This window comes from Sardina pilchardus, chromosome 11 (genome assembly GCF_963854185.1).
Source record: "Sardina pilchardus chromosome 11, fSarPil1.1, whole genome shotgun sequence".
NCBI lineage: Eukaryota > Metazoa > Chordata > Actinopteri > Clupeiformes > Clupeidae > Sardina > Sardina pilchardus.
The window spans coordinates 55752-70979 of NC_085004.1; the positions used below are offsets into that span (position 1 = coordinate 55752).

The 15228-nt window shown below is 45.6% G+C and overlaps 72 non-coding genes across 72 annotated transcripts; all 72 read right to left on the bottom strand.

Moving 5' to 3' along the window:
- Positions 1–105: 105 nt before the first annotated feature.
- trnav-uac (transfer RNA valine (anticodon UAC)) lies at positions 106–178 on the bottom strand. Its single transcript has one exon. It is a non-coding gene; the product is annotated as a tRNA-Val (tRNA).
- A 104-nt stretch (positions 179–282) lies between these two features.
- On the bottom strand, positions 283–355 carry trnav-cac (transfer RNA valine (anticodon CAC)). The gene has a single exon. It is a non-coding gene; the product is annotated as a tRNA-Val (tRNA).
- A 104-nt stretch (positions 356–459) lies between these two features.
- Positions 460–532, bottom strand: trnav-aac (transfer RNA valine (anticodon AAC)). Its single transcript has one exon. It is a non-coding gene; the product is annotated as a tRNA-Val (tRNA).
- A 104-nt stretch (positions 533–636) lies between these two features.
- On the bottom strand, positions 637–709 carry trnav-cac (transfer RNA valine (anticodon CAC)). Its single transcript has one exon. It is a non-coding gene; the product is annotated as a tRNA-Val (tRNA).
- Positions 710–826: 117 nt separating this feature from the next.
- Positions 827–899, bottom strand: trnav-uac (transfer RNA valine (anticodon UAC)). Its single transcript has one exon. It is a non-coding gene; the product is annotated as a tRNA-Val (tRNA).
- A 104-nt stretch (positions 900–1003) lies between these two features.
- On the bottom strand, positions 1004–1076 carry trnav-aac (transfer RNA valine (anticodon AAC)). The gene has a single exon. It is a non-coding gene; the product is annotated as a tRNA-Val (tRNA).
- A 199-nt stretch (positions 1077–1275) lies between these two features.
- On the bottom strand, positions 1276–1348 carry trnav-cac (transfer RNA valine (anticodon CAC)). The gene has a single exon. It is a non-coding gene; the product is annotated as a tRNA-Val (tRNA).
- A 104-nt stretch (positions 1349–1452) lies between these two features.
- On the bottom strand, positions 1453–1525 carry trnav-aac (transfer RNA valine (anticodon AAC)). The gene has a single exon. It is a non-coding gene; the product is annotated as a tRNA-Val (tRNA).
- Positions 1526–1629: 104 nt separating this feature from the next.
- trnav-cac (transfer RNA valine (anticodon CAC)) lies at positions 1630–1702 on the bottom strand. The gene has a single exon. It is a non-coding gene; the product is annotated as a tRNA-Val (tRNA).
- Positions 1703–1819: 117 nt separating this feature from the next.
- On the bottom strand, positions 1820–1892 carry trnav-uac (transfer RNA valine (anticodon UAC)). Its single transcript has one exon. It is a non-coding gene; the product is annotated as a tRNA-Val (tRNA).
- A 104-nt stretch (positions 1893–1996) lies between these two features.
- On the bottom strand, positions 1997–2069 carry trnav-aac (transfer RNA valine (anticodon AAC)). The gene has a single exon. It is a non-coding gene; the product is annotated as a tRNA-Val (tRNA).
- A 198-nt stretch (positions 2070–2267) lies between these two features.
- On the bottom strand, positions 2268–2340 carry trnav-cac (transfer RNA valine (anticodon CAC)). The gene has a single exon. It is a non-coding gene; the product is annotated as a tRNA-Val (tRNA).
- Positions 2341–2457: 117 nt separating this feature from the next.
- Positions 2458–2530, bottom strand: trnav-uac (transfer RNA valine (anticodon UAC)). Its single transcript has one exon. It is a non-coding gene; the product is annotated as a tRNA-Val (tRNA).
- Positions 2531–2634: 104 nt separating this feature from the next.
- On the bottom strand, positions 2635–2707 carry trnav-aac (transfer RNA valine (anticodon AAC)). Its single transcript has one exon. It is a non-coding gene; the product is annotated as a tRNA-Val (tRNA).
- A 104-nt stretch (positions 2708–2811) lies between these two features.
- Positions 2812–2884, bottom strand: trnav-cac (transfer RNA valine (anticodon CAC)). Its single transcript has one exon. It is a non-coding gene; the product is annotated as a tRNA-Val (tRNA).
- Positions 2885–3001: 117 nt separating this feature from the next.
- trnav-uac (transfer RNA valine (anticodon UAC)) lies at positions 3002–3074 on the bottom strand. Its single transcript has one exon. It is a non-coding gene; the product is annotated as a tRNA-Val (tRNA).
- A 104-nt stretch (positions 3075–3178) lies between these two features.
- On the bottom strand, positions 3179–3251 carry trnav-aac (transfer RNA valine (anticodon AAC)). The gene has a single exon. It is a non-coding gene; the product is annotated as a tRNA-Val (tRNA).
- Positions 3252–3581: 330 nt separating this feature from the next.
- Positions 3582–3654, bottom strand: trnav-cac (transfer RNA valine (anticodon CAC)). The gene has a single exon. It is a non-coding gene; the product is annotated as a tRNA-Val (tRNA).
- A 104-nt stretch (positions 3655–3758) lies between these two features.
- On the bottom strand, positions 3759–3831 carry trnav-aac (transfer RNA valine (anticodon AAC)). Its single transcript has one exon. It is a non-coding gene; the product is annotated as a tRNA-Val (tRNA).
- A 104-nt stretch (positions 3832–3935) lies between these two features.
- Positions 3936–4008, bottom strand: trnav-cac (transfer RNA valine (anticodon CAC)). The gene has a single exon. It is a non-coding gene; the product is annotated as a tRNA-Val (tRNA).
- Positions 4009–4125: 117 nt separating this feature from the next.
- On the bottom strand, positions 4126–4198 carry trnav-aac (transfer RNA valine (anticodon AAC)). Its single transcript has one exon. It is a non-coding gene; the product is annotated as a tRNA-Val (tRNA).
- A 104-nt stretch (positions 4199–4302) lies between these two features.
- Positions 4303–4375, bottom strand: trnav-cac (transfer RNA valine (anticodon CAC)). The gene has a single exon. It is a non-coding gene; the product is annotated as a tRNA-Val (tRNA).
- A 117-nt stretch (positions 4376–4492) lies between these two features.
- trnav-uac (transfer RNA valine (anticodon UAC)) lies at positions 4493–4565 on the bottom strand. Its single transcript has one exon. It is a non-coding gene; the product is annotated as a tRNA-Val (tRNA).
- Positions 4566–4669: 104 nt separating this feature from the next.
- trnav-aac (transfer RNA valine (anticodon AAC)) lies at positions 4670–4742 on the bottom strand. The gene has a single exon. It is a non-coding gene; the product is annotated as a tRNA-Val (tRNA).
- A 330-nt stretch (positions 4743–5072) lies between these two features.
- Positions 5073–5145, bottom strand: trnav-cac (transfer RNA valine (anticodon CAC)). The gene has a single exon. It is a non-coding gene; the product is annotated as a tRNA-Val (tRNA).
- Positions 5146–5249: 104 nt separating this feature from the next.
- trnav-aac (transfer RNA valine (anticodon AAC)) lies at positions 5250–5322 on the bottom strand. Its single transcript has one exon. It is a non-coding gene; the product is annotated as a tRNA-Val (tRNA).
- Positions 5323–5426: 104 nt separating this feature from the next.
- Positions 5427–5499, bottom strand: trnav-cac (transfer RNA valine (anticodon CAC)). Its single transcript has one exon. It is a non-coding gene; the product is annotated as a tRNA-Val (tRNA).
- A 117-nt stretch (positions 5500–5616) lies between these two features.
- On the bottom strand, positions 5617–5689 carry trnav-aac (transfer RNA valine (anticodon AAC)). The gene has a single exon. It is a non-coding gene; the product is annotated as a tRNA-Val (tRNA).
- Positions 5690–5793: 104 nt separating this feature from the next.
- trnav-cac (transfer RNA valine (anticodon CAC)) lies at positions 5794–5866 on the bottom strand. Its single transcript has one exon. It is a non-coding gene; the product is annotated as a tRNA-Val (tRNA).
- Positions 5867–5983: 117 nt separating this feature from the next.
- On the bottom strand, positions 5984–6056 carry trnav-uac (transfer RNA valine (anticodon UAC)). Its single transcript has one exon. It is a non-coding gene; the product is annotated as a tRNA-Val (tRNA).
- A 104-nt stretch (positions 6057–6160) lies between these two features.
- trnav-aac (transfer RNA valine (anticodon AAC)) lies at positions 6161–6233 on the bottom strand. Its single transcript has one exon. It is a non-coding gene; the product is annotated as a tRNA-Val (tRNA).
- Positions 6234–6431: 198 nt separating this feature from the next.
- On the bottom strand, positions 6432–6504 carry trnav-cac (transfer RNA valine (anticodon CAC)). Its single transcript has one exon. It is a non-coding gene; the product is annotated as a tRNA-Val (tRNA).
- Positions 6505–6608: 104 nt separating this feature from the next.
- Positions 6609–6681, bottom strand: trnav-aac (transfer RNA valine (anticodon AAC)). The gene has a single exon. It is a non-coding gene; the product is annotated as a tRNA-Val (tRNA).
- A 104-nt stretch (positions 6682–6785) lies between these two features.
- On the bottom strand, positions 6786–6858 carry trnav-cac (transfer RNA valine (anticodon CAC)). Its single transcript has one exon. It is a non-coding gene; the product is annotated as a tRNA-Val (tRNA).
- A 117-nt stretch (positions 6859–6975) lies between these two features.
- Positions 6976–7048, bottom strand: trnav-aac (transfer RNA valine (anticodon AAC)). Its single transcript has one exon. It is a non-coding gene; the product is annotated as a tRNA-Val (tRNA).
- Positions 7049–7152: 104 nt separating this feature from the next.
- Positions 7153–7225, bottom strand: trnav-cac (transfer RNA valine (anticodon CAC)). Its single transcript has one exon. It is a non-coding gene; the product is annotated as a tRNA-Val (tRNA).
- A 117-nt stretch (positions 7226–7342) lies between these two features.
- Positions 7343–7415, bottom strand: trnav-uac (transfer RNA valine (anticodon UAC)). Its single transcript has one exon. It is a non-coding gene; the product is annotated as a tRNA-Val (tRNA).
- Positions 7416–7519: 104 nt separating this feature from the next.
- trnav-aac (transfer RNA valine (anticodon AAC)) lies at positions 7520–7592 on the bottom strand. The gene has a single exon. It is a non-coding gene; the product is annotated as a tRNA-Val (tRNA).
- Positions 7593–7922: 330 nt separating this feature from the next.
- On the bottom strand, positions 7923–7995 carry trnav-cac (transfer RNA valine (anticodon CAC)). Its single transcript has one exon. It is a non-coding gene; the product is annotated as a tRNA-Val (tRNA).
- Positions 7996–8325: 330 nt separating this feature from the next.
- On the bottom strand, positions 8326–8398 carry trnav-cac (transfer RNA valine (anticodon CAC)). The gene has a single exon. It is a non-coding gene; the product is annotated as a tRNA-Val (tRNA).
- Positions 8399–8502: 104 nt separating this feature from the next.
- Positions 8503–8575, bottom strand: trnav-aac (transfer RNA valine (anticodon AAC)). The gene has a single exon. It is a non-coding gene; the product is annotated as a tRNA-Val (tRNA).
- A 104-nt stretch (positions 8576–8679) lies between these two features.
- Positions 8680–8752, bottom strand: trnav-cac (transfer RNA valine (anticodon CAC)). Its single transcript has one exon. It is a non-coding gene; the product is annotated as a tRNA-Val (tRNA).
- Positions 8753–8869: 117 nt separating this feature from the next.
- trnav-aac (transfer RNA valine (anticodon AAC)) lies at positions 8870–8942 on the bottom strand. Its single transcript has one exon. It is a non-coding gene; the product is annotated as a tRNA-Val (tRNA).
- A 104-nt stretch (positions 8943–9046) lies between these two features.
- On the bottom strand, positions 9047–9119 carry trnav-aac (transfer RNA valine (anticodon AAC)). Its single transcript has one exon. It is a non-coding gene; the product is annotated as a tRNA-Val (tRNA).
- A 330-nt stretch (positions 9120–9449) lies between these two features.
- Positions 9450–9522, bottom strand: trnav-cac (transfer RNA valine (anticodon CAC)). The gene has a single exon. It is a non-coding gene; the product is annotated as a tRNA-Val (tRNA).
- Positions 9523–9626: 104 nt separating this feature from the next.
- trnav-aac (transfer RNA valine (anticodon AAC)) lies at positions 9627–9699 on the bottom strand. Its single transcript has one exon. It is a non-coding gene; the product is annotated as a tRNA-Val (tRNA).
- A 104-nt stretch (positions 9700–9803) lies between these two features.
- On the bottom strand, positions 9804–9876 carry trnav-cac (transfer RNA valine (anticodon CAC)). The gene has a single exon. It is a non-coding gene; the product is annotated as a tRNA-Val (tRNA).
- Positions 9877–9993: 117 nt separating this feature from the next.
- Positions 9994–10065, bottom strand: trnav-uac (transfer RNA valine (anticodon UAC)). Its single transcript has one exon. It is a non-coding gene; the product is annotated as a tRNA-Val (tRNA).
- Positions 10066–10169: 104 nt separating this feature from the next.
- trnav-aac (transfer RNA valine (anticodon AAC)) lies at positions 10170–10242 on the bottom strand. Its single transcript has one exon. It is a non-coding gene; the product is annotated as a tRNA-Val (tRNA).
- A 198-nt stretch (positions 10243–10440) lies between these two features.
- trnav-cac (transfer RNA valine (anticodon CAC)) lies at positions 10441–10513 on the bottom strand. The gene has a single exon. It is a non-coding gene; the product is annotated as a tRNA-Val (tRNA).
- Positions 10514–10617: 104 nt separating this feature from the next.
- trnav-aac (transfer RNA valine (anticodon AAC)) lies at positions 10618–10690 on the bottom strand. The gene has a single exon. It is a non-coding gene; the product is annotated as a tRNA-Val (tRNA).
- A 198-nt stretch (positions 10691–10888) lies between these two features.
- trnav-cac (transfer RNA valine (anticodon CAC)) lies at positions 10889–10961 on the bottom strand. The gene has a single exon. It is a non-coding gene; the product is annotated as a tRNA-Val (tRNA).
- Positions 10962–11065: 104 nt separating this feature from the next.
- trnav-aac (transfer RNA valine (anticodon AAC)) lies at positions 11066–11138 on the bottom strand. Its single transcript has one exon. It is a non-coding gene; the product is annotated as a tRNA-Val (tRNA).
- Positions 11139–11242: 104 nt separating this feature from the next.
- Positions 11243–11315, bottom strand: trnav-cac (transfer RNA valine (anticodon CAC)). The gene has a single exon. It is a non-coding gene; the product is annotated as a tRNA-Val (tRNA).
- A 117-nt stretch (positions 11316–11432) lies between these two features.
- Positions 11433–11505, bottom strand: trnav-uac (transfer RNA valine (anticodon UAC)). Its single transcript has one exon. It is a non-coding gene; the product is annotated as a tRNA-Val (tRNA).
- A 104-nt stretch (positions 11506–11609) lies between these two features.
- trnav-aac (transfer RNA valine (anticodon AAC)) lies at positions 11610–11682 on the bottom strand. Its single transcript has one exon. It is a non-coding gene; the product is annotated as a tRNA-Val (tRNA).
- A 198-nt stretch (positions 11683–11880) lies between these two features.
- Positions 11881–11953, bottom strand: trnav-cac (transfer RNA valine (anticodon CAC)). The gene has a single exon. It is a non-coding gene; the product is annotated as a tRNA-Val (tRNA).
- A 104-nt stretch (positions 11954–12057) lies between these two features.
- On the bottom strand, positions 12058–12130 carry trnav-aac (transfer RNA valine (anticodon AAC)). Its single transcript has one exon. It is a non-coding gene; the product is annotated as a tRNA-Val (tRNA).
- Positions 12131–12234: 104 nt separating this feature from the next.
- Positions 12235–12307, bottom strand: trnav-aac (transfer RNA valine (anticodon AAC)). Its single transcript has one exon. It is a non-coding gene; the product is annotated as a tRNA-Val (tRNA).
- Positions 12308–12411: 104 nt separating this feature from the next.
- On the bottom strand, positions 12412–12484 carry trnav-cac (transfer RNA valine (anticodon CAC)). Its single transcript has one exon. It is a non-coding gene; the product is annotated as a tRNA-Val (tRNA).
- Positions 12485–12601: 117 nt separating this feature from the next.
- Positions 12602–12674, bottom strand: trnav-aac (transfer RNA valine (anticodon AAC)). The gene has a single exon. It is a non-coding gene; the product is annotated as a tRNA-Val (tRNA).
- A 104-nt stretch (positions 12675–12778) lies between these two features.
- On the bottom strand, positions 12779–12851 carry trnav-cac (transfer RNA valine (anticodon CAC)). The gene has a single exon. It is a non-coding gene; the product is annotated as a tRNA-Val (tRNA).
- Positions 12852–12968: 117 nt separating this feature from the next.
- trnav-uac (transfer RNA valine (anticodon UAC)) lies at positions 12969–13041 on the bottom strand. The gene has a single exon. It is a non-coding gene; the product is annotated as a tRNA-Val (tRNA).
- A 104-nt stretch (positions 13042–13145) lies between these two features.
- trnav-aac (transfer RNA valine (anticodon AAC)) lies at positions 13146–13218 on the bottom strand. The gene has a single exon. It is a non-coding gene; the product is annotated as a tRNA-Val (tRNA).
- A 330-nt stretch (positions 13219–13548) lies between these two features.
- On the bottom strand, positions 13549–13621 carry trnav-cac (transfer RNA valine (anticodon CAC)). The gene has a single exon. It is a non-coding gene; the product is annotated as a tRNA-Val (tRNA).
- Positions 13622–13951: 330 nt separating this feature from the next.
- Positions 13952–14024, bottom strand: trnav-cac (transfer RNA valine (anticodon CAC)). The gene has a single exon. It is a non-coding gene; the product is annotated as a tRNA-Val (tRNA).
- A 104-nt stretch (positions 14025–14128) lies between these two features.
- Positions 14129–14201, bottom strand: trnav-aac (transfer RNA valine (anticodon AAC)). The gene has a single exon. It is a non-coding gene; the product is annotated as a tRNA-Val (tRNA).
- A 104-nt stretch (positions 14202–14305) lies between these two features.
- On the bottom strand, positions 14306–14378 carry trnav-cac (transfer RNA valine (anticodon CAC)). Its single transcript has one exon. It is a non-coding gene; the product is annotated as a tRNA-Val (tRNA).
- A 117-nt stretch (positions 14379–14495) lies between these two features.
- Positions 14496–14568, bottom strand: trnav-aac (transfer RNA valine (anticodon AAC)). Its single transcript has one exon. It is a non-coding gene; the product is annotated as a tRNA-Val (tRNA).
- A 104-nt stretch (positions 14569–14672) lies between these two features.
- trnav-aac (transfer RNA valine (anticodon AAC)) lies at positions 14673–14745 on the bottom strand. Its single transcript has one exon. It is a non-coding gene; the product is annotated as a tRNA-Val (tRNA).
- Positions 14746–14943: 198 nt separating this feature from the next.
- Positions 14944–15016, bottom strand: trnav-cac (transfer RNA valine (anticodon CAC)). The gene has a single exon. It is a non-coding gene; the product is annotated as a tRNA-Val (tRNA).
- Positions 15017–15120: 104 nt separating this feature from the next.
- trnav-aac (transfer RNA valine (anticodon AAC)) lies at positions 15121–15193 on the bottom strand. The gene has a single exon. It is a non-coding gene; the product is annotated as a tRNA-Val (tRNA).
- Positions 15194–15228: the final 35 nt, after the last annotated feature.

The window sequence follows — 15228 nt, forward strand, 5'->3', positions numbered from 1 at the left end:
CTCTGGTAGACATAGCAACTGAGTCAGTTCAATGAAAGATTACTTCAATTGAAGGACCAAGATGTACTTGTTCCAAGGAAACAAGCATGCATGCAAGAAAGAGATTGTTTCCACCCAGTTTCGAACTGGGGACCTTTCGCGTGTAAAGCGAACGTGATAACCACTACACTATGGAAACACACTGCAGGAAATGGTCACATAGATTACTTTTGGCAAGACAAACCCTAGCTGAAGGCGCTATAAATTGTTCAGCTCAATCCAACATCCTGCCAAATAAGAACTTGTTTCCACCCAGTTTCGAACTGGGGACCTTTCGCGTGTGAGGCGAACGTGATAACCACTACAGTATGGAAACACCCTGCAGGAAGTGGTCACATAGATTACTTTTGGCAAGACAAACCCTAGCTGAAGGCGCTATAAATTGTTCAGCTCAATCCAACATCCTGCCAAATAAGAACTTGTTTCCACCCAGTTTCGAACTGGGGACCTTTCGCGTGTTAGGCGAACGTGATAACCACTACACTATGGAAACACCCTGCAGGAAGTGGTCACCTAGATTAGTTTTGGCAAGACAAACCCTAGCTGAAGGCACGCGGAACTGTTCAGCTCAATCCATCATCCTGCCAAATAAGAATTTGTTTCCACCCAGTTTCGAACTGGGGACCTTTCGCGTGTGAGGCGAACGTGATAACCACTACACTATGGAAACTTGTGCTGAATTCTCTGGTAGACACAGCAACTGAGTCAGTTCAATGAAAGATTACTTCAATTGAAGCACCAAGATGTACTTGTTCCAAGGAAACAAGCATGCATGCAAGAAAGAGATTGTTTCCACCCAGTTTCGAACTGGGGACCTTTCGCGTGTAAAGCGAACGTGATAACCACTACACTATGGAAACATCCTGCAGCAAGTGGTCACCTAGATTACTTTTGGCAAGACAACCCCTAGCAGAAGACATGTGGAATTGTTCAGCTCAATCCAAAGTCCTGTCAAATAAGAATTTGTTTCCACCCAGTTTCGAACTGGGGACCTTTCGCGTGTTAGGCGAACGTGATAACCACTACACTATGGAAACATCCTGAAAGAGGTGGTCACCTAGATTATTTTTGCCAAGGTAAACCCTAGCAGAAGACAAGTGGAATTCTTCAGCTATGGAACACAACGGAAACACCCTGCAGGAAGCGGTCACCTAGATTACTTTTGGCAAGACAAACCCTAGCTGAAGGCGGGCGGAATTGTTCAGCTCAATCCCATCACTCTGCCAAATAAGAATTTGTTTCCACCCAGTTTCGAACTGGGGACCTTTCGCGTGTGAGGCGAACGTGATAACCACTACACTATGGAAACACACTGCAGGAAATGGTCACATAGATTACTTTTGGCAAGACAAACCCTAGCTGAAGGCGCTATAAATTGTTCAGCTCAATCCAACATCCTGCCAAATAAGAACTTGTTTCCACCCAGTTTCGAACTGGGGACCTTTCGCGTGTTAGGCGAACGTGATAACCACTACACTATGGAAACACCCTGCAGGAAGTGGTCAACTAGATTAGTTTTGGCAAGACAAACCCTAGCTGAAGGCACGCGGAACTGTTCAGCTCAATCCATCATCCTGCCAAATAAGAATTTGTTTCCACCCAGTTTCGAACTGGGGACCTTTCGCGTGTGAGGCGAACGTGATAGCCACTACACTATGGAAACTTGTGCTGAATTCTCTGGTAGACATAGCAACTGAGTCAGTTCAATGAAAGATTACTTCAATTGAAACACCAAGATGTACTTGTTCCAAGGAAACAAGCATGCATGCAAGAAAGAGATTGTTTCCACCCAGTTTCGAACTGGGGACCTTTCGCGTGTAAAGCGAACGTGATAACCACTACACTATGGAAACATCCTGCAGCAAGTGGTCACCTAGATTACTTTTGGCAAGACAACCCCTAGCAGAAGACATGTGCAATTTTTCAGCTCAATCCAAAGTCCTGCCAAATAAGAATTTGTTTCCACCCAGTTTCGAACTGGGGACCTTTCGCGTGTTAGGCGAACGTGATAACCACTACACTATGGAAACACCCTGAAGGAGGTGGTCACCTAGATTATTTTTGCCAAGGTAAACCCTAGCAGAAGACAAGTGGAATTCTTCAGCTATGGAACACAACGGAAACACCCTGCAGGAAGCGGTCACCTAGATTACTTTTGGCAAGACAAACCCTAGCTGAAGGCGCGCGGAATTGTTCAGCTCAATCCATCACTCTGCCAAATAAGAATTTGTTTCCACCCAGTTTCGAACTGGGGACCTTTCGCGTGTGAGGCGAACGTGATAACCACTACACTATGGAAACTTGTGCTGAATTCTCTGGTAGACATAGCAACTGAGTCAGTTCAATGAAAGATTACTTCAATTGAAGGACCAAGATGTACTTGTTCCAAGGAAACAAGCATGCATGCAAGAAAGAGATTGTTTCCACCCAGTTTCGAACTGGGGACCTTTCGCGTGTAAAGCGAACGTGATAACCACTACACTATGGAAACACACTGCAGGAAATGGTCACATAGATTACTTTTGGCAAGACAAACCCTAGCTGAAGGCGCTATAAATTGTTCAGCTCAATCCAACATCCTGCCAAATAAGAACTTGTTTCCACCCAGTTTCGAACTGGGGACCTTTCGCGTGTTAGGCGAACGTGATAACCACTACACTATGGAAACACCCTGCAGGAAGTGGTCAACTAGATTAGTTTTGGCAAGACAAACCCTAGCTGAAGGCACGCGGAACTGTTCAGCTCAATCCATCATCCTGCCAAATAAGAATTTGTTTCCACCCAGTTTCGAACTGGGGACCTTTCGCGTGTGAGGCGAACGTGATAACCACTACACTATGGAAACTTGTGCTGAATTCTCTGGTAGACATAGCAACTGAGTCAGTTCAATGAAAGATTACTTCAATTGAAGCACCAAGATGTACTTGTTCCAAGGAAACAAGCATGCATGCAAGAAAGAGATTGTTTCCACCCAGTTTCGAACTGGGGACCTTTCGCGTGTAAAGCGAACGTGATAACCACTACACTATGGAAACATCCTGCAGCAAGTGGTCACCTAGATTACTTTTGGCAAGACAACCCCTAGCAGAAGACATGTGCAATTTTTCAGCTCAATCCAAAGTCCTGCCAAATAAGAATTTGTTTCCACCCAGTTTCGAACTGGGGACCTTTCGCGTGTTAGGCGAACGTGATAACCACTACACTATGGAAACACCCTGAAGGAGGTGGTCACCTAGATTATTTTTGCCAAGGTAAACCCTAGCAGAAGACAAGTGGAATTCTTCAGCTATGGAACACAACTTTCGCGTGTTAGGCGAACGTGATAACCACTACACTATGGAAACACCCTGAAGGAGGTGGTCACCTAGATTATTTTTGCCAAGGTAAACCCTAGCAGAAGACAAGTGGAATTCTTCAGCTATGGAACACAACGGAAACACCCTGCAGGAAGCGGTCACCTAGATTACTTTTGGCAAGACAAACCCTAGCTGAAGGCGCGCGGAATTGTTCAGCTCAATCCATCACTCTGCCAAATAAGAATTTGTTTCCACCCAGTTTCGAACTGGGGACCTTTCGCGTGTGAGGAGAACGTGATAACCACTACACTATGGAAACACCCTGCAGGAAGTGGTCACATAGATTACTTTTGGCAAGACAAACCCTAGCTGAAGGCGCTATAAATTGTTCAGCTCAATCCAACATCCTGCCAAATAAGAACTTGTTTCCACCCAGTTTCGAACTGGGGACCTTTCGCGTGTTAGGCGAACGTGATAACCACTACACTATGGAAACACCCTGCAGGAAGTGGTCACCTAGATTAGTTTTGGCAAGACAAACCCTAGCTGAAGGCACGCGGAACTGTTCAGATCAATCCATCATCCTGCCAAATAAGAATTTGTTTCCACCCAGTTTCGAACTGGGGACCTTTCGCGTGTGAGGCGAACGTGATAACCACTACACTATGGAAACTTGTGCTGAATTCTCTGGTAGACATAGCAACTGAGTCAGTTCAATGAAAGATTACTTCAATTGAAACACCAAGATGTACTTGTTCCAAGGAAACAAGCATGCATGCAAGAAAGAGATTGTTTCCACCCAGTTTCGAACTGGGGACCTTTCGCGTGTTAGGCGAACGTGATAACCACTACACTATGGAAACATCCTTCAGGAAGTGGTCACCTAGATTAGTTTTGGCAAGACAAACCCTAGCTGAAGGCACGCAGAACTGTTCAGATCAATCCATCATCCTGCCAAATAAGAATTTGTTTCCACCCAGTTTCGAACTGGGGACCTTTCGCGTGTGAGGCGAACGTGATAACCACTACACTATGGAAACTTGTGCTGAATTCTCTGGTAGACATAGCAACTGAGTCAGTTCAATGAAAGATTACTTCAATTGAAGCACCAAGATGTACTTGTTCCAAGGAAACAAGCATGCATGCAAGAAAGAGATTGTTTCCACCCAGTTTCGAACTGGGGACCTTTCGCGTGTAAAGCGAACGTGATAACCACTACACTATGGAAACATCCTGCAGCAAATGGTCACCTAGATTACTTTTGGCAAGACAACCCCTAGCAGAAGACATGTGGAATTGTTCAGCTCAATCCAAAGTCCTGCCAAATAAGAATTTGTTTCCACCCAGTTTCGAACTGGGGACCTTTCGCGTGTTAGGCGAACGTGATAACCACTACACTATGGAAACACCCTGAAGGAGGTGGTCACCTAGATTATTTTTGCCAAGGTAAACCCTAGCAGAAGACAATTGGAATTCTTCAGCTATGGAACACAACTTTCGCGTGTTAGGCGAACGTGATAACCACTACACTATGGAAACACCCTGAAGGAGGTGGTCACCTAGATTATTTTTGCCAAGGTAAACCCTAGCAGAAGACAAGTGGAATTCTTCAGCTATGGAACACAACGGAAACACCCTGCAGGAAGCGGTCACCTAGATTACTTTTGGCAAGACAAACCCTAGCTGAAGGCGCGCGGAATTGTTCAGCTCAATCCATCACTCTGCCAAATAACAATTTGTTTCCACCCAGTTTCGAGCTGGGGACCTTTCGCGTGTGAGGCGAACGTGATAACCACTACACTATGGAAACACCCTGCAGGAAGTGGTCACATAGATTACTTTTGGCAAGACAAACCCTAGCTGAAGGCGCTATAAATTGTTCAGCTCAATCCAACATCCTGCCAAATAAGAACTTGTTTCCACCCAGTTTCGAACTGGGGACCTTTCGCGTGTTAGGCGAACGTGATAACCACTACACTATGGAAACACCCTGCAGGAAGTGGTCACCTAGATTAGTTTTGGCAAGACAAACCCTAGCTGAAGGCACGCGGAACTGTTCAGATCAATCCATCATCCTGCCAAATAAGAATTTGTTTCCACCCAGTTTCGAACTGGGGACCTTTCGCGTGTGAGGCGAACGTGATAACCACTACACTATGGAAACTTGTGCTGAATTCTCTGGTAGACATAGCAACTGAGTCAGTTCAATGAAAGATTACTTCAATTGAAGCACCAAGATGTACTTGTTCAAAGGAAACAAGCATGCATGCAAGAAAGAGATTGTTTCCACCCAGTTTCGAACTGGGGACCTTTCGCGTGTTAGGCGAACGTGATAACCACTACACTATGGAAACACCCTTCAGGAAGTGGTCACCTAGATTAGTTTTGGCAAGACAAACCCTAGCTGAAGGCACGCGGAACTGTTCAGATCAATCCATCATCCTGCCAAATAAGAATTTGTTTCCACCCAGTTTCGAACTGGGGACCTTTCGCGTGTGAGGCGAACGTGATAACCACTACACTATGGAAACTTGTGCTGAATTCTCTGGTAGACATAGCAACTGAGTCAGTTCAATGAAAGATTACTTCAATTGAAACACCAAGATGTACTTGTTCCAAGGAAACAAGCATGCATGCAAGAAAGAGATTGTTTCCACCCAGTTTCGAACTGGGGACCTTTCGCGTGTAAAGCGAACGTGATAACCACTACACTATGGAAACATCCTGCAGCAAGTGGTCACCTAGATTACTTTTGGCAAAACAACCCCTAGCAGAAGACATGTGCAATTTTTCAGCTCAATCCAAAGTCCTGCCAAATAAGAATTTGTTTCCACCCAGTTTCGAACTGGGGACCTTTCGCGTGTTAGGCGAACGTGATAACCACTACACTATGGAAACACCGTGAAGGAGGTGGTCACCTAGATTATTTTTGCCAAGGTAAACCCTAGCAGAAGACAAGTGGAATTCTTCAGCTATGGAACACAACGGAAACACCCTGCAGGAAGCGGTCACCTAGATTACTTTTGGCAAGACAAACCCTAGCTGAAGGCGCGCGGAATTGTTCAGCTCAATCCATCACTCTGCCAAATAAGAATTTGTTTCCACCCAGTTTCGAACTGGGGACCTTTCGCGTGTGAGGCGAACGTGATAACCACTACACTATGGAAACACCCTGCAGGAAGTGGTCACATAGATTACTTTTGGCTGGACAAACCCTAGCTGAAGGCGCTATAAATTGTTCAGCTCAATCCAACATCCTGCCAAATAAGAACTTGTTTCCACCCAGTTTCGAACTGGGGACCTTTCGCGTGTTAGGCGAACGTGATAACCACTACACTATGGAAACACCCTGCAGGAAGTGGTCACCTAGATTAGTTTTGGCAAGACAAACCCTAGCTGAAGGCACGCGGAACTGTTCAGATCAATCCATCATCCTGCCAAATAAGAATTTGTTTCCACCCAGTTTCGAACTGGGGACCTTTCGCGTGTGAGGCGAACGTGATAACCACTACACTATGGAAACTTGTGCTGAATTCTCTGGTAGACATAGCAACTGAGTCAGTTCAATGAAAGATTACTTCAATTGAAGCACCAAGATGTACTTGTTCAAAGGAAATAAGCATGCATGCAAGAAAGAGATTGTTTCCACCCAGTTTCGAACTGGGGACCTTTCGCGTGTTAGGTGAACGTGATAACCACTACACTATGGAAACACCCTTCAGGAAGTGGTCACCTAGATTAGTTTTGGCAAGACAAACCCTAGCTGAAGGCACGCAGAACTGTTCAGATCAATCCATCATCCTGCCAAATAAGAATTTGTTTCCACCCAGTTTCGAACTGGGGACCTTTCGCGTGTGAGGCGAACGTGATAACCACTACACTATGGAAACTTGTGCTGAATTCTCTGGTAGACATAGCAACTGAGTCAGTTCAATGAAAGATTACTTCAATTGAAGCACCAAGATGTACTTGTTCCAAGGAAACAAGCATGCATGCAAGAAAGAGATTGTTTCCACCCAGTTTCGAACTGGGGACCTTTCGCGTGTAAAGCGAACGTGATAACCACTACACTATGGAAACATCCTGCAGCAAGTGGTCACCTAGATTACTTTTGGCAAGACAACCCCTAGCAGAAGACATGTGGAATTGTTCAGCTCAATCCAAAGTCCTGCCAAATAAGAATTTGTTTCCACCCAGTTTCGAACTGGGGACCTTTCGCGTGTTAGGCGAACGTGATAACCACTACACTATGGAAACACCCTGAAGGAGGTGGTCACCTAGATTATTTTTGCCAAGGTAAACCCTAGCAGAAGACAAGTGGAATTCTTCAGCTATGGAACACAACTTTCGCGTGTTAGGCGAACGTGATAACCACTACACTATGGAAACACCCTGAAGGAGGTGGTCACGTAGATTATTTTTGCCAAGGTAAACCCTAGCAGAAGACAAGTGGAATTCTTCAGCTATGGAACACAACGGAAACACCCTGCAGGAAGCGGTCACCTAGATTACTTTTGGCAAGACAAACCCTAGCTGAAGGCGCGCGGAATTGCTCAGCTCAATCCATCACTCTGCCAAATAAGAATTTGTTTCCACCCAGTTTCGAACTGGGGACCTTTCGCGTGTGAGGCGAACGTGATAACCACTACACTATGGAAACACCCTGAAGGAGGTGGTCACCTAGATTATTTTTGCCAAGGTAAACCCTAGCAGAAGACAAGTGGAATTCTTCAGCTATGGAACACAACTTTCGCGTGTTAGGCGAACGTGATAACCACTACACTATGGAAACACCCTGAAGGAGGTGGTCACCTAGATTATTTTTGCCAAGGTAAACCCTAGCAGAAGACAAGTGGAATTCTTCAGCTATGGAACACAACGGAAACACCCTGCAGGAAGCGGTCACCTAGATTACTTTTGGCAAGACAAACCCTAGCTGAAGGCGCGCGGAATTGCTCAGCTCAATCCATCACTCTGCCAAATAAGAATTTGTTTCCACCCAGTTTCGAACTGGGGACCTTTCACGTGTGAGGCGAACGTGATAACCACTACACTATGGAAACACCCTGCAGGAAGTGGTCACATAGATTACTTTTGGCAAGACAAACCCTAGCTGAAGGCGCTATAAATTTTTCAGCTCAATCCAACATCCTGCCAAATAAGAACTTGTTTCCACCCAGTTTCGAACTGGGGACCTTTCACGTGTTAGGCGAACGTGATAACCACTACACTATGGAAACACCCTGCAGGAAGTGGTCACCTAGATTAGTTTTGGCAAGACAAACCCTAGCTGAAGGCACGCGGAACTGTTCAGATCAATCCATCATCCTGCCAAATAAGAATTTGTTTCCACCCAGTTTCGAACTGGGGACCTTTCGCGTGTGAGGCGAACGTGATAACCACTACACTATGGAAACTTGTGCTGAATTCTCTGGTAGACATAGCAACTGAGTCAGTTCAATGAAAGATTACTTCAATTGAAGCACCAAGATGTACTTGTTCAAAGGAAACAAGCATGCATGCAAGAAAGAGATTGTTTCCACCCAGTTTCGAACTGGGGACCTTTCGCGTGTTAGGCGAACGTGATAACCACTACACTATGGAAACACCCTTCAGGAAGTGGTCACCTAGATTACTTTTGGCAAGACAACCCCTAGCAGAAGACATGTGGAATTGTTCAGCTCAATCCAAAGTCCTGCCAAATAAGAATTTGTTTCCACCCAGTTTCGAACTGGGGACCTTTCGCGTGTTAGGCGAACGTGATAACCACTACACTATGGAAACACCCTGAAGGAGGTGGTCACCTAGATTATTTTTGCCAAGGTAAACCCTAGCAGAAGACAAGTGGAATTCTTCAGCTATGGAACACAACTTTCGCGTGTTAGGCGAACGTGATAACCACTACACTATGGAAACACCCTTAAGGAGGTGGTCACCTAGATTATTTTTGCCAAGGTAAACCCTAGCAGAAGACAAGTGGAATTCTTCAGCTATGGAACACAACGGAAACACCCTGCAGGAAGCGGTCACCTAGATTACTTTTGGCAAGACAAATCCTAGCTGAAGGCGCGCGGAATTGTTCAGCTCAATCCATCACTCTGCCAAATAAGAATTTGTTTCCACCCAGTTTCGAACTGGGGACCTTTCGCGTGTGAGGCGAACGTGATAACCACTACACTATGGAAACACCCTGCAGGAAGTGGTCACATAGATTACTTTTGGCAAGACAAACCCTAGCTGAAGGCGCTATAAATTGTTCAGCTCAATCCAACATCCTGCCAAATAAGAACTTGTTTCCACCCAGTTTCGAACTGGGGACCTTTCGCGTGTTAGGCGAACGTGATAACCACTACACTATGGAAACACCCTGCAGGAAGTGGTCACCTAGATTAGTTTTGGCAAGACAAACCCTAGCTGAAGGCACGCGGAACTGTTCAGCTCAATCCATGATCCTGCCAAATAAGAATTTGTTTCCACCCAGTTTCGAACTGGGGACCTTTCGCGTGTGAGGCGAACGTGATAACCACTACACTATGGAAACTTGTGCTGAATTCTCTGGTAGACATACCAACTGAGTCAGTTCAATGAAAGATTACTTCAATTGAAGCACCAAGATGTACTTGTTCCAAGGAAACAAGCATGCATGCAAGAAAGAGATTGTTTCCACCCGATTCGAACTGGGGACCTTTCGCGTGTAAAGCGAACGTGATAACCACTACACTATGGAAACATCCTGCAGCAAGTGGTCACCTAGATTACTTTTGGCAAGACAACCCCTAGCAGAAGACATGTGGAATTGTTCAGCTCAATCCAAAGTCCTGTCAAATAAGAATTTGTTTCCACCCAGTTTCGAACTGGGGACCTTTCGCGTGTTAGGCGAACGTGATAACAACTACACTATGGAAACATCCTGAAGGAGGTGGTCACCTAGATTATTTTTGCCAAGGTAAACCCTAGCAGAAGACAAGTGGAATTCTTCAGCTATGGAACACAACGGACACACCCTGCAGGAAGCGGTCACCTAGATTACTTTTGGCAAGACAAACCCTAGCTGAAGGCGCGCGGAATTGTTCAGCTCAATCCATCACTCTGCCAAATAAGAATTTGTTTCCACCCAGTTTCGAACTGGGGACCTTTCGCATGTGAGGTGAACGTGATAACCACTACACTATGGAAACACACTGCAGGAAGTGGTCACATAGATTACTTTTGGCAAGACAAACCCTAGCTGAAGGCGCTATAAATTGTTCAGCTCAATCCAACATCCTGCCAAATTAGAACTTGTTTCCACCCAGTTTCGAACTGGGGACCTTTCGCGTGTTAGGCGAACGTGATAACCACTACACTATGGAAACACCCTGAAGGAGGTGGTCACCTAGATTATTTTTGCCAAGGTAAACCCTAGCAGAAGACAAGTGGAATTCTTCAGCTATGGAACACAACGGAAACACCCTGCAGGAAGCGGTCACCTAGATTACTTTTGGCAAGACAAACCCTAGCTGAAGGCGCGCGGAATTGTTCAGCTCAATCCATCACTCTGCCAAATAAGAATTTGTTTCCACCCAGTTTCGAACTGGGGACCTTTCGCGTGTGAGGCGAACGTGATAACCACTACACTATGGAAACACCCTGCAGGAAGTGGTCACATAGATTACTTTTGGCAAGACAAACCCTAGCTGAAGGCGCTATAAATTGTTCAGCTCAATCCAACATCCTGCCAAATAAGAACTTGTTTCCACCCAGTTTCGAACTGGGGACCTTTCGCGTGTTAGGCGAACGCGATAACCACTACACTATGGAAACACCCTGCAGGAAGTGGTCACCTAGATTAGTTTTGGCAAGACAAACCCTAGCTGAAGGCACGCGGAACTGTTCAGCTCAATCCATCATCCTGCCAAATAAGGATTTGTTTCCACCCAGTTTCGAACTGGGGACCTTTCGCGTGTGAGGCGAACGTGATAACCACTACACTATGGAAACTTGTGCTGAATTCTCTGGTAGACATAGCAACTGAGTCAGTTCAATGAAAGATTACTTCAATTGAAGCACCAAGATGTACATGTTCCAAGGAAACAAGCATGCATGCAAGAAAGAGATTGTTTCCACCCAGTTTCGAACTGGGGACCTTTCGCGTGTAAAGCGAACGTGATAACCACTACACTATGGAAACATCCTGCAGCAAGTGGTCACCTAGATTACTTTTGGCAAGACAACCCCTAGCAGAAGACATGTGGAATTGTTCAGCTCAATCCAAAGTCCTGTCAAATAAGAATTTGTTTCCACCCAGTTTCGAACTGGGGACCATTCGCGTGTTAGGCGAACGTGATAACCACTACACTATGGAAACATCCTGAAGGAGGTGGTCACCTAGATTATTTTTGCCAAGGTAAACCCTAGCAGAAGACAAGTGGAATTCTTCAGCTATGGAACACAACGGAAACACCCTGCAGGAAGCGGTCACCTAGATTACTTTTGGCAAGACAAACCCTAGCTGAAGGCGCGCGGAATTGTTCAGCTCAATCCATCACTCTGCCAAATAAGAATTTGTTTCCACCCAGTTTCGAACTGGGGACCTTTCGCGTGTGAGGCGAACGTGATAACCACTACACTATGGAAACACACTGCAGGAAGTGGTCACATAGATTACTTTTGGCAAGACAAACCCTAGCTGAAGGTGCTATAAATTGTTCAGCTCAATCCAACATCCTGCCAAATAAGAACTTGTTTCCACCCAGTTTCGAACTGGGGACCTTTCGCGTGTTAGGCGAACGTGATAACCACTACACTATGGAAACACCCTGCAGGAAGTGGTCACATAGATTACTTTTGGCAAGACAAACCCTAGCTGAAGGCGCTATAAATTGTTCAGCTCAATCCAACATCCTGCCAAATAAGAACTTGTTTCCACACAGTTTCGAACTGGGGACCTTTCGCGTGTTAGGCGAACGTGATAACCACTACACTATGGAAACACCCTGCAGGAAGTGGTCACCTAGATTAGTTTTGGCAAGACAAACCCTAGCTGAAGGCACGCGGAACTGTTCAGATCAATCCATCATCCTGCCAAATAAGAATTTGTTTCCACCCAGTTTCGAACTGGGGACCTTTCGCGTGTGAGGCGAACGTGATAACCACTACACTATGGAAACTTGTGCTGAATTCTCTGGTAGACATAGCAACTGAGTCAGTTCAATGAAAGATTACTTCAATTGAAGCACCAAGATGTACTTGTTCAAAGGAAACAAGCATGCATGCAAGAAAGAGATTGTTTCCACCCAGTTTCGAACTGGGGACCTTTCGCGTGTTAGGCGAACGTGATAACCACTACACTATGGAAACACCCTTCAGGAAGTGGTCACCTAGATTAGTTTAGGCAAGACAAACCCTAGCTGAAGGCACGCGGAACTGTTCAGATCAATCCATCATCCTGCCAAATAAGAATTTGTTTCCACCCAGTTTCGAACTGGGGACCTTTCGCGTGTGAGGCGAACGTGATAACCACTACACTATGGAAACTTGTGCTGAATTCTCTGGTAGACATAGCAACTGAGTCAGTTCAATGAAAGATTACTTCAATTGAAGCACCAAGATGTACTTGTTCCAAGGAAACAAGCATGCATGCAAGAAAGAGATTGTTTCCACCCAGTTTCGAACTGGGGACCTTTCGCGTGTAAAGCGAACGTGATAACCACTACACTATGGAAACATCCTGCAGCAAGTGGTCACCTAGATTACTTTTGGCAAGACAACCCCTAGCAGAAGACATGTGGAATTGTTCAGCTCAATCCAAAGTCCTGCCAAATAAGAATTTGTTTCCACCCAGTTTCGAACTGGGGACCTTTCGCGTGTTAGGCGAACGTGATAACCACTACACTATGGAAACACCCTGAAGGAGGTGGTCACCTAGATTATTTTTGCCAAGGTAAACCCTAGCAGAAGACAAGTGGAATTCTTCAGCTATGGAACACAACTTTCGCGTGTTAGGCGAACGTGATAACCACTACACTATGGAAACACCCTGAAGGAGGTGGTCACGTAGATTATTTTTGCCAAGGTAAACCCTAGCAGAAGACAAGTGGAATTCTTCAGCTATGGAACACAACGGAAACACCCTGCAGGAAGCGGTCACCTAGATTACTTTTGGCAAGACAAACCCTAGCTGAAGGCGCGCGGAATTGCTCAGCTCAATCCATCACTCTGCCAAATAAGAATTTGTTTCCACCCAGTTTCGAACTGGGGACCTTTCGCGTGTGAGGCGAACGTGATAACCACTACACTATGGAAACACCCTGAAGGAGGTGGTCACCTAGATTATTTTTGCCAAGGTAAACCCTAGCAGAAGACAAGTGGAATTCTTCAGCTATGGAACACAACTTTCGCGTGTTAGGCGAACGTGATAACCACTACACTATGGAAACACCCTGAAGGAGGTGGTCACCTAGATTATTTTTGCCAAGGTAAACCCTAGCAGAAGACAAGTGGAATTCTTCAGCTATGGAACACAACGGAAACACCCTGCAGGAAGCGGTCACCTAGATTACTTTTGGCAAGACAAACCCTAGCTGAAGGCGCGCGGAATTGCTCAGCTCAATCCATCACTCTGCCAAATAAGAATTTGTTTCCACCCAGTTTCGAACTGGGGACCTTTCACGTGTGAGGCGAACGTGATAACCACTACACTATGGAAACACCCTGCAGGAAGTGGTCACATAGATTACTTTTGGCAAGACAAACCCTAGCTGAAGGCGCTATAAATTGTTCAGCTCAATCCAACATCCTGCCAAATAAGAACTTGTTTCCACCCAGTTTCGAACTGGGGACCTTTCACGTGTTAGGCGAACGTGATAACCACTACACTATGGAAACACCCTGCAGGAAGTGGTCACCTAGATTAGTTTTGGCAAGACAAACCCTAGCTGAAGGCACGCGGAACTGTTCAGATCAATCCATCATCCTGCCAAATAAGAATTTGTTTCCACCCAGTTTCGAACTGGGGACCTTTCGCGTGTGAGGCGAACGTGATAACCACTACACTATGGAAACTTGTGCTGAATTCTCTGGTAGACATAGCAACTGAGTCAGTTCAATGAAAGATTACTTCAATTGAAGCACCAAGATGTACTTGTTCAAAGGAAACAAGCATGCATGCAAGAAAGAGATTGTTTCCACCCAGTTTCGAACTGGGGACCTTTCGCGTGTTAGGCGAACGTGATAACCACTACACTATGGAAACACCCTTCAGGAAGTGGTCACCTAGATTACTTTTGTCAAGACAACCCCTAGCAGAAGACATGTGGAATTGTTCAGCTCAATCCAAAGTCCTGCCAAATAAGAATTTGTTTCCACCCAGTTTCGAACTGGGGACCTTTCGCGTGTTAGGCGAACGTGATAACCACTACACTATGGAAACACCCTGAAGGAGGTGGTCACCTAGATTATTTTTGCCAAGGTAAACCCTAGCAGAAGACAAGTGGAATTCTTCAGCTATGGAACACAACGGAAACACCCTGCAGGAAGCGGTCACCTAGATTACTTTTGGCAAGACAAATCCTAGCTGAAGGCGCGCGGAATTGTTCAGCTCAATCCATCACTCTGCCAAATAAGAATTTGTTTCCACCCAGTTTCGAACTGGGGACCTTTCGCGTGTGAGGCGAACGTGATAACCACTACACTATGGAAACACCCTGCAGGAAGTGGTCACATAGATTACTTTTGGCAAGACAAACCCTAGCTGAAGGCGCTATAAATTGTTCAGCTCAATCCAACATCCTGCCAAATAAGAACTTGTTTCCACCCAGTTTCGAACTGGGGACATTTCGCGTGTTAGGCGAACGTGATAACCACTACACTATGGAAACACCCTGCAGGAAGTGGTCACCTAGATTAGTTTTGG